Raw genomic sequence first — 14,267 nt, forward strand, 5'->3', positions numbered from 1 at the left:
TGCACTGGCTCAATTTGTCATGCACAGCTGATGAGACAAGTCGCTCATTTGAGGCAGACTAACGTACCAACAAGACAATTCCTTTTACACTTTTCGAACGCCTTCAAAGGCCGAACGGCCGCGCCCGACGCTCGGCGTCTGCTTTCGAGCGGCGAGTACAGAGTGCCCCATCCAGAGGTCGGTGTCGCGAAATCCCCTCTAATCTCCTATTGTCCGTCAGTCTGTGCCCGTCTAGGCACGAAGTACTCGCAGTGGCACCGAAGCTAATGCTCGGTGAGCGAGGAGGAAGGCCTGGAAGAAGTCGCCCTGGCGCACACACCCCTCCGAAGGTCAGCCAATGGGTACTTGAAAGCAGACTTGGACGTAGTTCAACTACTCTACTCAAACTACTGTAGTTTAACTACTTTTCCGAGTAACTTGGTAACTTTCAATTACAACTTGATTTGGGTAATTAGTAGTTTAATCTAACTACGTTTTTGAGGTAACTTCTACTCAAACTACTAACTACTTCTGAAATCTATTGCTAATTTTGCTCATCACAAAAGTTTGAGCGCAGAAATAAATAAGACGCCAGCAGATGAAGTGGCATTCCGGAACAAGTGGCCCCCTCCCATTCTAGAAACTGCATCAAAAGCGTCCTTGGGCCATGGTTGTGACGAGCAGCCAAAACATAACACCGGCGCGCACGAACGCAGGCAAAGATGCTTAACAAGCCTTGGTCGTGTATTGACCTAATCCGGTAATGCACGCAGGCGCCCGCCTCCAGCTGCAACCGTGAAAGACGGGGACACTCCCAGGGTTATTGTTGTTTTCATGTTGTCTGCCTTTAGTGACCTCTGCCTCAAGCAGTTTGGGGGTTCCACGGAGAGCGCCACTGGAATGACCTCGCAGCTGGGCGCCTGTTCCCATGGTCGCCTTGTCGTCAGCGCGTGCTCCCTTGCGAAGCCCGACTCCCCCGCGCACAAACGCAGACACGGATAATCCGTTCATGGGAGCACCTTCACGCTTCCAGCTGCAACTGTACGAGCGACGATGCTTGTTCACGTAGTTCGACTACGCGTCCTTCCGACTTTCCACGCTAAGGAGACCTCCTCTTTGTTGAAAACGATTTTCTTGTCAGGCGTGTCAGGCGCGTCAAGATACCGAAGACGCCGGCGAGGATTGCGAGTCACCCTTGGGAGATCCTTTTGTTGGACCCGACATCAGCGGCGTAATATACTTCGTTTCATCTTTTGTCAAACCAAAGCAATTTTTTTTTTCTCAGTAGCGTAGCATGCACAGTCGTCCGAATGATCTCATCGTCGTGGCGCGAGACTTGAACCCTTGACGGTCAGATGCACTCGCTCAGCGTATTCTCCGAACGTCGTGGGATAAAAATTCCTAACAATCTCAACTTGCCGAAGAAAAAAGAAAAAGCACGAGATTTTCTTATAAAAGACCCTCTAGTTTAGGCAAACCTCACATGTTTCGTCCCGGACACCTAAGATCGACACTCGCTCACCCGACCCTGCACAGCCTCTTTCTCAAATTCAACGCTGCCGTTCCATCCAGCGCGTCGATGGAACGCATTTTACTTGGCTGGGGACGTCTTTAGGAGGAAAAGGGGAAATCTCCCGTATCAAAAACTTTGAAAGTCAATTGCTTCTGCGGGCGAATAATCTATTTTGGTGAAAACGAGAGCCATTAAATGACTGCATTTATTTTAGGCTCGCTCGGTTTTTCACGGATCAAAATTGATGTTCATTTCGCTACCACAAAAATATAAAGAAGTAACTTCGAAAGTAACTTCAAAGTAACTCGCTACTTTTTTACAGTAGTTAGTATTTTACTCAATTACTATTACAAATGCGTAATTTCTACTCTATTGCAATTACTTTTGGCGTCGATACTCAGAAACTTAACTTAACTACCTTTTTTGAGTAATTTGTACATGTCTGCTTGAAAGCAGACTTGTACACAAGGCGTTGCTTGTACCTACGTGTATAAAAGTTGAAATGTTAGGCCGTGCGGACTCTCTACGCGTGCGGACTATACGGGGCTTTTGTTTTTCAAGATGGCGCATAATGACGAGACGTGACGGAGTTAGTGAATGAAAGAGTATGTTAATGATGATTTAGATATAATACGTGCCTCTTTGTGAGCTAAGAAAGCAGACATTTGCCAACGTGTGCCGTCTATGAGAAGATTTTCGTGTACACTACGCACCAGGTGCGGACTATATGCACGGCGTGCGGACAATTCCGGTGCAAACTACCTGAGCAAAAACTTTTTTTTTGGGGGGCCTGAAATGGTTTTATGTGGACTGTACACCGGGTGCGGAGTATAGCCCGGAAAATAGGGTAGTTGCTCCTTTCGGTAACGAAGGAACGACCTAGTTTCATTTAAATGAAAATGAATGAGTCACTATTTGATGAGATAACGAGCAACGGTATTTCCTTACTCGTGGAGGGGAACGTGCACAACTCAGGTGTACCCAACCTGTTCTCACCCCAGCTCGCGCCCGTAACTTGCACTAACATGTGCGTATAGTCACAGCACCGAATGAACCCGTTAATTTCTCGAGCCGGCCCTACGCCACTTCACGCCCGTTTTCTCTCTCTTCGTTGCATTCGTCCTCCTTTCCTCGCTGCCGGAGTCAGTTCACTTTCGGCTCGGTCCTTTCTCCGCCAGACATCTGCCCGGGCGACAGCGGGCAGTCCGACGGCGCAGCCATTAATCCCCGTTACTCGCCGAGTGACGGATGCGGGGGAACAATCGCCGGGGCAAGAGTCGGTGACACGTCTCAACAATGGCCGTGCCCTCCACATCATCGTGACTCGCGGCGTGACCTTGCTGTAGCTCTCGAGGGCCGACTGGCAACCGCTCCACTCGGAACGGCCCTCGCAGGGACCCCATCGATCGTCCGGGCGAGAGGGACGCGGCCCAAGGACGAAGGAAAGCGGACGAATGACGCGAAACTCGGGCAATACGCCTCTGTTTCGTTTACAATGGAAGTCAGCGGCAATGTCAGTCGGCCCAGTTTAGTGCTTGCTAAGGACAAAGGGAGAAAGATGATGATGAAAAGGACTCGGGCTCCTTGAGGAACAGGATTAATTTCGGCCTCCGTGCTTCGAATGAAGACATGCTTAGAAAAATCTTAGATAAGACATACACGTTTCGAATACCAGAAGCATCGCGTCTTCCCAAGACGACGAAATCTTCTAAGAACTCGGCGAAGCGCACAAAAAAGGTACTTTTTTCTGGATGTGACGACGAGTATAGAATACAGTAGAGCCACGGTCCAACTGCTAATACACAATAACAGCCCGCATGGCACTGTCTGAGGCCTTCCATGGATGACGATCGGTCCTACAAAAACTGCCTGCAGACGCATTCTTCGATAGAGGACGGAGGGAATTCTGCCGTTGTATCTGCAGCCAACAGCGTGTCTATACCGGGCAGTCTGACATGGGTCACACCCGCGAGGTGACTCAATCTCACCCAAAATAGATCCGAATTACTCCGGCGGGTCGTGTCACGTGACAACGCAGACAGAGCACGGTTTTCAGATGTCGAGGTACAAAAACTCTGCTGCTGCTGCGCGTAACCTTTTTGCCAGAACTGGAGATTAAAGCTAACGAAAGCACACTGGGATTCCATTTCAAATGTATTTTGTCAATAAAAGCAGCGTGGGCGTTACTTTGTTTACATGCCACTACTAGAAGCTCGTTACATGACACGTAAGCAGCGTTTCGGTAGGGATCATGACCCGAATCTTACCAGGGGGAGCTTCTTAACCAAAATACAGAGGGGGTCGAAACTTGGGCAATAACTTGAGAACGACGCTCGTGTGCACTTACAGCGACTGCCAACGTTCGCTGTCCCTCTGAGGTCGCTAAAATCTTTTTTTTTAGGTATTTCTTTCATACTCACATGTAGTTATATGTAACGTCATATTAATAAGTCGCGCTTAGTCATTTCAATACTTCTATTCTCGGGGACATCTTTCGGATGCAGTTCAGCAACAACCAAAAAATGTTCGGGTGCCTCGATGATGTACAATTAGTCTCTCAACATTTTTTGTACAATCAATAAATACTGTTAAGAAGTAACCACTGACGTTGATAGCTTGCGAAAACATCCATTAGTTTTCTCCTCCGCGCAATAGCAGATGCAGGAAAAATAAAGGAGAGAGACAGCTGTCGATCCCCTCCTCAACTCGCAATTTGAACAAGCGGCCACGTGATCTGACGCTAATTCTATACCGTCGGTGTTCACCATAATCATGCCCTAGGCGGCTAGGGTTTGGAAAGCAAAAGCTTGGGCTAAGCTTCAGATATTTTTAGAGTTTAGCTATTAACATATTTAATTGACATGAGCCGTTACCCGAATGCTTGACGATGCTGACTGTCAAGAACCCGAGCACTCGACTAGGTGTTATGAAAATCGCTTACGTCACGGTGTCACGTGACTCTCAGTGCAAAATCGTGATGTCATGTTACGTCACGCTGTCAACAAGGCTAATACATCTAGTGACTTCCTCAAATTAAACGAGTTGACGCAGTGAGTCACTTGACGTCACGAGGTCACGTGACATTACTTGACAACATGTATTTACACCATGACGTCACGTGACAACGTGCCACATGGTTAATCATAGTGCCAATACAAAAGCGCCACGAAAACCCACAATTTACCATACGTTGCAATTCTGTATATGACAATTTGATCAATAGATAGAAATACTGCTGACCATTTTTATTCCCATATTTTCATTTTGTGATACTAACAAAAAATAAAAAAATAAATTACCTTGAACCGTTTTGAACCGGTTACCGTAATATTCTTTTTTGGTTCGGTTCCGGTTCAGTTCCAAGATGGCGGCGAAGATTTCGGTTCGGTTCACTTCCGGTTCGGCTAAAAATAACGGTTCGGTTCCGGTTCGGTTCGGTTCCGGTTCGACACCCTGGTAAATGGGTTCGCTCTGTGCAATAATGTCCACGTGTATTTTTTTTTTTACTTTGTCATTGACTGTTTTTTGTCAAAAGCTGCGTGTAAAGTAACAAAGAAAAAGAAAAAAGGTGAACCCGTTCACGCTTGCCTTCAAGTCACGCACGAATCAAAGTATATCGCTGTTTCTGCAGCAGAACGCAGCATAGCTTTAACATCGCATCTCTCGCATGAAGCGCAGTCACTTGTTTACATGGGCTCTGTGCCGGTTGGGTCCCTGGTTTCGTTTTCTCGCCGCTACTAAAATGGCGGACGTAGTGCTCGGCACGCTACTGGATGGCCCTTGACATTTCGCATACCGCCTGTTGTGTTACATACGTGAAACTATCATGAACAGTTTCCAGACGTCTACGTTCATGGAGCTCTTCATCAGATAGTTTAACACAAGCCATGTGTATACTTTATAGCTGTTTCTAGAATGAAGCGATGCTACCGCCGATCGGGCTGATAAGTCTGGCGATCTTCCAGGGCCTTCCATACTCTCGTGCTCCTGTCCGTCCGGGCGCACAGGTGGTCGAGCTCTTCCTTGCCTACCCACGACCTCTCCGTTAACCAATCAGCGTCGAGCACCTCGCTCCTCCTATCCCGCCCATCAACCAACCAGGTTCGAGCCTCACGGCCACGCTTTTATCTCGGCTTCACGAAATACCGAACACCCCTAGCCAGAGAACGTTTCACGATACAAAGTATACCCTCCCAGAAAGCTCTCTGCCCGCAATGGCATGCTGCTTCCCTCCTCTCCCGCTTTTGCTCTTCTAAAGTGAAAAGAGTGGAGGGCTTTGCAGGAGGAGCTTGCGCTGCTTTTCTTAAACTGCGACCGACTACAATAAATACATTTGCAACAACAACAACACAAGACAGATTTTGCGTCAATCGCCTTTTTTTGCGAAGTATCGAGGTAAGCTCATTTTTGGTTTCCCTCGACTGCTTCGGTATTGGGGCCTCGGTCGTACTTCGCGGTCAGAATGAAGCTGGTATGCGAAGCGGTCGCTCTAAATCAAGACGTACCGCTTCAATGGAGCCGAGGATTAAGATATCAGTCCCTGGCAGCGAAGAAAACCGGACGGAAAGAAAAGAAGGCAGCCTTCGACGCGCCGACCCTTTGCGAAGCTCGGCGCGACATTTAAGTTGAGATCATCCGGATAAGCTCAAAAAGGAACGCCAGGGAAAAATAGCACCTCGGCTGTCCGAAGGCGATAAGGCCCCACCCTTGAATGCCACTCTCTACGTATCTCGGCAAGCGTCGAATAAAGGGTACACGCTCGTCGAGTGCTTACTTCGAAACCGAACGCAACCCTACGAATGACACCACGAACGCAATTGCGATGTTGAGGGTTGGCGCGTGCCAAACCCAAAGAGGAGCATCTTTCAAACTCCAGCTAACCAAACAATGCGCACAACGGAAAACGATCATGCAGCCTCAGTAATCGCTTGACAACTAAAGGGGTGTCCAAACAGGACACTACAAAACGCACGACTCCGATAAATCGTAAAAATTGAAGCGGGCGCGTCCGCTTCAATTTTCACGATTTGTCGGAGTCGTGCCATTTGTAGTGTCCTGTTTGGACACCCCTTAATAGGGGGAAAAGGTAACGGGTAATTACGAAGCAGCAGGCGACCAGTAATTAAGTAATATATATTATAATACATTTCAGGAGACAAGGCTGTTTTAAAACTCCATCGAAAAAAAAAAAAAAAAACATGGCGGCCGCCATATTTTGGGCACTTAGGCATGACTGCTGCCGCAGAACTCATTTCTAACGTCTGCTTCAAAGGCCTGTCCAAATGATGGCGGCCACTCGTACACCATGTAGATAATCGACGGAGCCGCTCCTGGAGGGCGCACACTTTGAAAGATGGTTTAGAATAAAAGTGGCCAGCAACGGATTCGTATCTAACGCTCATGAGCCTGGCTTTGAATCCTCATAAGGGCTGTCGCGGATCTGCCGAGGTTCCAGTTCGCCCAGGTTCGACTTTTGCGAACTTCTAACGCCAAGTTCGACAAACATTTTGAACTAAAGTTTCACTTTCGTGCACATGCGCAAAAATGTGAAAACGAGCTGGCGCCACCTGGATTTTGCTCACATTAAAGAAATAAAGCATTAAAAGTACACCTATATGTTTTGACGTCGTATAATCGTGGTAATCATTTCACAAGATACACTACTTTAAAACTAATCGTTACATTTTTTTTTTTTTTTTTCAATTGGTAAGCACCGTTTATGATTCAGACTTGGAGAAATTTGCCGAAGGCTCGGAAGTTCGCGGAACCAGCCGAACCTCGGGTCCCACAAAGGTTCGCCAGGCCTGTAATGTGGACTTGCCAGGGCCGTCCCACTTGGATCTCGCACTTGGCTCGACCGCTCCACGCGCCGTCGAGCGAGTGCGGAGTCGGCTTAATGGCCACGTGGAAGCCTAATCTGCCAGATTAATCCGGTTGCCCCGTCGTCACGCTCGGGTACGAGGTGCCCGCCGGCGGCTCACCAGACCACGCCACGGAGAAAACCCGCCTGCGAGCTGCAGTATGGTTAGCGGGGTCTTTGGGAGGCGCGCACAAAACGTCGCCCCCTCGTCCTCATCCAAGACAGGGCAGCCCTAGACGCAAGGACGCCCTCATTCCTGTATTCGGGGTGCCTAAAACAAAACAAAAAACAACAAAAAAAATTGTTTTTTTTTTTTGTTGTTTTTTTTTTAGCACAGTTTTTAGGCGTTCGGTTCCGGGTTGAGGGACGTCGGCGTCAAGGTATACCGCGCTAAACTTAGCGGGAACATTGACGTCACGTTACTGCAACACCAATTCAATTCCCCGCTAAATTTAGCGGGGAAATTGAGTTTCTCCGCTAGATTTAGCGGACGAATTCCTTTTCTCCGCTGGAACTGAATTGGTGTTGAGGTCAACTGACGTCACCTCCCCGCTAAATTTAGCGGGGAAACTGAGTTGGAGGAGGAAGAGAGAGAGAAGGGAATGGAAGAGGAGGAGGAGACAAGGAGGAGGAGAGGCATACCCTTCCCTCCGTACCCTGTCCTCCTCCTCCTGAAGAGCTGCGCTCTAATTTCGCATTACAGAGATTTGTAAGCGTCTTTCAATTTTTAATTGCGAAGGTAAACTACGCATTGCCCAACGCTTACTGGCCGTAATAAGGTGGAGAACTGGGCCAGTTGGTTGACGTTATACATGATGGGGAAAACAGCTCAGAAAACACGGACTGCGAAGAGGAACAAACACGACAACAAGACACGAAAGAACAGCATTGTCTTACTGGCCGTCCAAATACAGCGCTAGCGGCCCAGACCAGAAGCCAAAGATGCAGAAACAATATCCCTAATGACATGCTCGGGACAAGCTGCACCCCGCATTTCTTGGCTTGCCAAGGACTAGAGTAAAAGACGCCATTTCTACACGCAGCTGACAGACCATGACAACTATGATATACCACCGCTGCTCGCTTCCAAAGTGGACTCCCAGGACCGAATATGCTGCGAACAAACAAGGAATTTCGGCCGGGGCTCTGCGCTTGATATAGAGCTCTTTTCGACAGTTCATCGAGCAACATTGGCAGTCGCCATTTTTAGGGCACGAGGCATGTGGCGGGATCCGAGTCCTCGCCGAACGGCTGACGCAGCACCAGCCCTCGATACAAGCCGAGCCAATTGGTCGTCGAACGATGACGCGACCCTGGTGTCCAATACACACGCTCAGAGTAGCTGCGATCAACCAATGACGGGCTCGAATCATTGCTACAGCAGCTACTGTATACATACAGCCCACTTCTGAAAAGGGCCCAAGAAACCCTCTTCGAAAGTGCGCTCTTCAAAGTGCGAACAGGGGCTGTTCGAGTTGCGCGCGAAGCGAAGGTGCCCGTCGGTTGTTCGCCTCGTATTCGCTTTGCCTCGTTATTTGCGAAGCCGCGCGTGCGAAGACTGTGCGTCTTGTGCCGGTTCCATAAGAGCGCGTACAGAGACCTACGCGCACCACGAAAAAGGCGATCTTTAAAACAAAATTAACACTCCATAGAAGCGAAAACCTGGGATGCGTATATTTGAGTTGGTGAGTGAGAGCGTTATACAAAATAGAGTGTTTTAGAATAGGGGCCTCGACGCTTTGGGTATACTCCGAGCAGCCTGTAGCACCGCACTGCGCAATTGCAGAAGTTCCTGTAGGGCGCAGAGCCGTCGGGGCCTTCTTATTCTCAAACTCTTCAATGTCATGCAGAAGCAAATGAGAGGGTTTCACGTGCCAAACCGACGAACCGAGGAACGATTTTGACCACGTGGGGATCTCTCGATGTGCAACCAACATTTCGATGGTTCTTTTCCTCCGCCTTTCCTCGGATTACGGAGTCCTTGGCGGAAGTTGGGTGCGTTGGGCTTGCCGATGACTGCGTTCCACAGACCTTTCCGTCGGTATCAGGGGATATTAGCCGTCGGCGACCGGTAACGACGCCTGGAGTTAATTACTGGAACTTGCCTAGTGGACGATGGTGAATAAGCGTTGCGTGCGGGCCCCAATGGGAGTCATGGTCCCTCTGGTCTCTCTGCTGCAGATATGAAATTTCCCAGTGCAGCAGCATTGCCCGGAGTCTTTAACGTGCACCGCGCAGTAGCGATACACGACCGCACGCCGGTACGATATTTATCCAGATCGAAGCAGGGGGGTGGGGATCAAGCCTAAGCTCCCCGGGTTCTGGGGCGCTTGCTGTCGCTCCACGGGCTCTGAGTAACGGCGCATTAAGGCACTCGGCCACCGTAGCAAAAAAACGGATCACCAAACGGAAGTGGAACGGTTTCGCGAGGAGTCTGTCAGGATTTTAGCCGTACGTACTCTAGAACGAATTGACAACGAGGCTGTACAGAAATAGAGATTCGAGGCTCTAACTGTATTCGAATATGAAGGGAGCATCAACGAGAGCAACCGATAAGCCCATTGCAACTTTTTGCTTTCGCGAGAGTGTCTCTTAGTTCAGCGAAAGCATAATCGGCACACTGACCTCGATGTCATCGGGGAGCTTGTCGCGGCCGACTCGAGGCAACGTAATCCGAGCAGTCGAATGGAGTTCGGGAGCCGACCGATGCTTGTCACAGACGTAATCCGGGGTTAAAACTCTGATTCACGATGCACCCTCCGAAGATCTGCAATGAAAACAAAAAGACGGCAATCGAACAAAACTGACAAAAAACACGCACAGAATACAAGTGTCGCAATATTGTAGGAACAGGCGCGACAGACACTGCACCTGCATAAGGTACATCCTGTGTCGCACGAACCAATCAACACTCGTAAGATAAAAAAAAAAGTGGCTCAGTTTTACCGAATTAAATGCACCAAGCCCACCACACGAAGACACGAAAGACAAAAAAACAGCAACGATTTACCCAGAAATTCGCGAACGTCCGGAGGAAGTTTTCGCAAAGGAGTGCTCCACGAGGCGCGATGCCCGCGACTGAGACCTCGCGCACGTAGCGTTCAAAAAGACGCCACGCTGCTGCCCCCCCCCCCCCCCCCCCCTCCTTTTCAAGAGTCTGCACCCCAGGAACGTCGGAGGCCCATGAGCGGGAAGATTTCTTGCAGGGGGAGGCGTCCGAACCGGTCCTAAAATAGAGCCGAAATCACGCCGGAGGCACCTCGTCCTTTCGCTTTCGGCGTTTTCATCGGAAGCGGCGGGTTTTCTTATGATCATTATTTACTCGTCTCTGCGGCGTCGAAGACTGCCACAGCCCATCTGGTATGAGGGAGAGTGGGGGGCGACCAGGCGCGTTCCACGGATAAGGGTCCAGACGTTACGGCGACAAATTAAAGGGCAAGAGACTCGAGAGACATGTGCCGGTGACATTCTCCGAGGAAACGAAGAAGACACAGAATTTGTGGCTGCACACGGGGGACGAAATGACACGGCCGGGCTGCAACAGCATTCCAACATCCTACTACATCAAAGTCAAAGGGAGAACCTAGGCGAGCCGGTTAAGCTCAGATGGCCGCCAATGCACTGGCAAAAATGTTAAAAGCAACAAGGCTAAACGGGACATTTTGACTGATTGATTTACAGAAAGACAGCGAGGTTAGCCTGAATGTCTGTCCTATAGCTGGCTACTCTACACTATAGGGTTAGGAGAAGAGGGGTAAGAAACAGAGTGATGAGAGAACAGAATGAAATTATTGCGATGATGGTGCAAGGTATGGTGAGGACGATGTTAAAACTTACTTATGTACACGCGCACACGCACACAAAAGAAAAACAGACAATTTGACAGTCCGGCACTGGTAAGGAAGAGTATAAAAGCCCTGGACGTCTCTGAAGATGTGTCCATTGTGTTCCAGGCACCAAGCCCGTTGGAAACGGGGAAGGGCCGTGCGTCCATTTGGTTCAATCTGCGGTGTAGAGCTCGTTGTTCGTCGGGGTATCTAGGACACTCACGCAGGATATGTTCTATTGAGCCTTCCACGTCAGAACTAAGACAATCACCGGAATACCTACTGCCAATGAGGTGAAGGAATTTGGGAGTATACGCCACACATAGCGGGACACTTGAATATGTAAAAACAGAGGTGAAAAATGAACATAGCTTATAGACCTTTTTGTCTCTGGTTTTCCAGAGCACGCTCGTGTTTTGATTAAATCCGTTATTTTCATTTTATTGAAGAGTTTTCGTGCGTTTATTTCTAATATCTTCTTTTAAAATTACTCTTCGTACATATCTGTTTTTTTCTTTATCCCCCTTCCCCCTCCCCCAGCACGAAGCATACTAGTGAGTGACATCATTCAGTTCGCTTAACCTCGCCGTCTTTCTAATAATCCGTTTTATTTCATTTTTTTCTCCTTGGCGAGTTCCATATTTATGCATGAACGGGCGCCTGAAAAAAAAAAAACTGTTTTTCCTTACCGAAAAAAGAAAAGAAAAAGAACTATGAGCACCGCCAAACGTTTCGTCTACGCCCAGCTGTAGGGATTGCGGTTGAAACAAGAAATCAAGGTTTTCATAGCTTGCCGCTATATGATTGTTATTCAGGGAACTTCGGAATGTTTCCCCGAGAAAACCATGGCCTGTGCACGAGTCCCACCAACAAGTAAAGATAATTAGCGCTATAGCTGTTTCTCGTCGAAGATTTCCGAAAGTCCAACCTTCCTACGGAGAAGTACGTCCACGGCCCAGCATCACAGCGTCTTGCCCGGTTCAGTCGATGCAACAGGCAGAGCGGAACTGGCGCGAGATTCTTCCGGAAAAGGAGCGTCCGCGACGGACCGTTGGCGCGACTCCTCCGGTGGGATAACCTCGAGCGAGACAAACGGTTTCCGAGGCATAGCCAAAGGCAGGTCCGGATCCGGTCCAGAGACCCGCCCCGAGCGGCCATTGCAGCATGTACGCCGTTTCACGTCAGCTTGGACCGCAGCGGATGCTCCGAGCCATCCCAGCCAATCCAGCGCTGGGAACCCGTCACGTGACTACAGCAGCTCTCGCGAGTCGCTGCGTCAACACCATCTGGAAGAGAAGTCGAGGCCCGCAAACGCCCTCCTTTTCCTCCATGGAACGTCATCGCAGTAAGGCATGGCGCCAACTCAGCAATTGGACCCGAGCCCAATGCCGAGCGTCCTTCGAAGGGACACGAGGCTCGGCCAAACGCTGACGCGACACTCGTGTCCAATCAGCGCTTTCGCTCGATCTCAATGTGATGACGTCACGACTCTAGCGCGCAGGCTCGGATTATTTTAGGGGGCGCCACGTGACCATGCCGCGTGACCGCGCGTAGAAAGGGAAGTCCGGTGACGAAAGGAAGGCGGCTGATTGGCCCGCAATGTCAGCTTAGAGGTGAACAAAGTATACCATCGAATGGGCCTCGATAGCTCAGTATACCCCCGCGATCTATCCGAAGGGAAAACGAAGTTACAGCGTGCAGGTAACCAGCTGCCCTTTCTCGTTAAGGATCCAAGTGACCTTGTCTTTTCGCGCGATGGTCGTTAACTGGGGTCCGCGGGGGGAGGTCGTCACGGCGCCGATGTAATCACCCCCTCCTCCTTAATTTCCAGTCGTTCGAGATGCTTATCGCAACTGGCCCCTAATGACACCTGTCGAGGAGTCGCGCGCGAAGGGGACATTTAGCGGAGCCGTGGAGAAGCGACATCCGGGACAAGATGTCGGTTCTGGGACCAAGCTCGGCTGGTCGTTACCGGCCGAGGTGTTACCAAGGGGGAGAGACAGGAAGACAGTGGGGAGACGGTTAGTGCACACCTCCTCAACGACGAGGCCGGAGCTTTCGATCTTCAACACCGACTTCAAAGGTCACCTTCCCACTGATACCCGAAACCAACGGCCTAGGCTTCGGGCACTGAAATATGCGTATCCGCTTGTTTCAGTTGCCCTTAGTGTCTCGCATGATCATCTCTTCCAATACTTGGTTAGAATAATGACCGATGCTACCTGACATCCATGCACGAAGGAATCTTGTCTATGGATTAACAGGGGCGGTGCGGACGCAACTCGAGCGCAGAGCGCCGATCAGGGCGCCGTACGGTGGCGAAGTTAACATATCGATTTTGTCGGGACGCCCTTAAGGGCCGCCACGTTAGGACGGCGTTAGACTGGGCTTTAGACGGGGGATTGTACGACGAGGGCATCTTTCTTGGAAAGTCAAAATGATAGCAGCGTAATTTAACGACATAGTACAGATTAAAGAAAAAAACTGTGTGTACAGACTTGGCACTCATTACAAGCAATCAAATTACTTGTAATCGATTACTTTTCTATAATTTTTTTGGTAATTTGATTACATTAATCAGGAAGTAATCGCAAGAGTAACCTGAGTACTTTTGGAAGTACTAAAATTGCTTGTAACTGTTACTTTGTTTTTCGCCTCCCGTGTCTTATGGCGCCCTGTGTACAATTTCTTTTACCAAGGAATCATATCGAACCAGATCTTTGACAGGAGGAAGGTTTACCGAAATTAGCGGATTAAGAAGACAAGGAATTCGTAATTCCGTGATTTTAATTCAACAATAAACAGTTCCAAATACCTTTTTTTTTTTTTTTTTTTAGGTCGGCGGGAAATTATGTATTTTTGAACATATATGAAGTAATCGGAGAAGCAAAGGTTACTTTTTCAAGTAACGGCCAATTATTTTTCGTCTCGAGTAATCCAATAATCTGATCAAATACATGTACGAGAGTACTTGTAATTGTAATCAATTACTGAGGACCGTATGCCACTGAGCGACACGAAATTTCGATTCAAGGCGCTGTTCCCAGTGAATGTCATCTTGCAGGTAGCGCTGTACTTTATGCTGCGG

At 49.1% G+C, this 14,267-nt stretch overlaps 1 protein-coding gene across 1 annotated transcript in view; it reads right to left on the reverse strand.

Moving 5' to 3' along the window:
• The window catches only part of LOC120837296, a 105,252-nt gene extending 95,139 nt beyond the window's left edge, over positions 1-10,113 (reverse strand). The window contains exon 1 of the mRNA XM_040206530.3: positions 9,978-10,113. The gene's annotated coding sequence lies outside the window, so the exon portion shown is untranslated. The remainder of the gene's footprint in view (positions 1-9,977) is intronic.
• Positions 10,114-14,267: the final 4,154 nt, after the last annotated feature.

This window comes from Ixodes scapularis, unplaced genomic scaffold (assembly GCF_016920785.2).
Source record: "Ixodes scapularis isolate PalLabHiFi unplaced genomic scaffold, ASM1692078v2 PGA_scaffold13__105_contigs__length_92229423, whole genome shotgun sequence".
In the NCBI taxonomy this organism is placed as follows: domain Eukaryota; kingdom Metazoa; phylum Arthropoda; class Arachnida; order Ixodida; family Ixodidae; genus Ixodes; species Ixodes scapularis.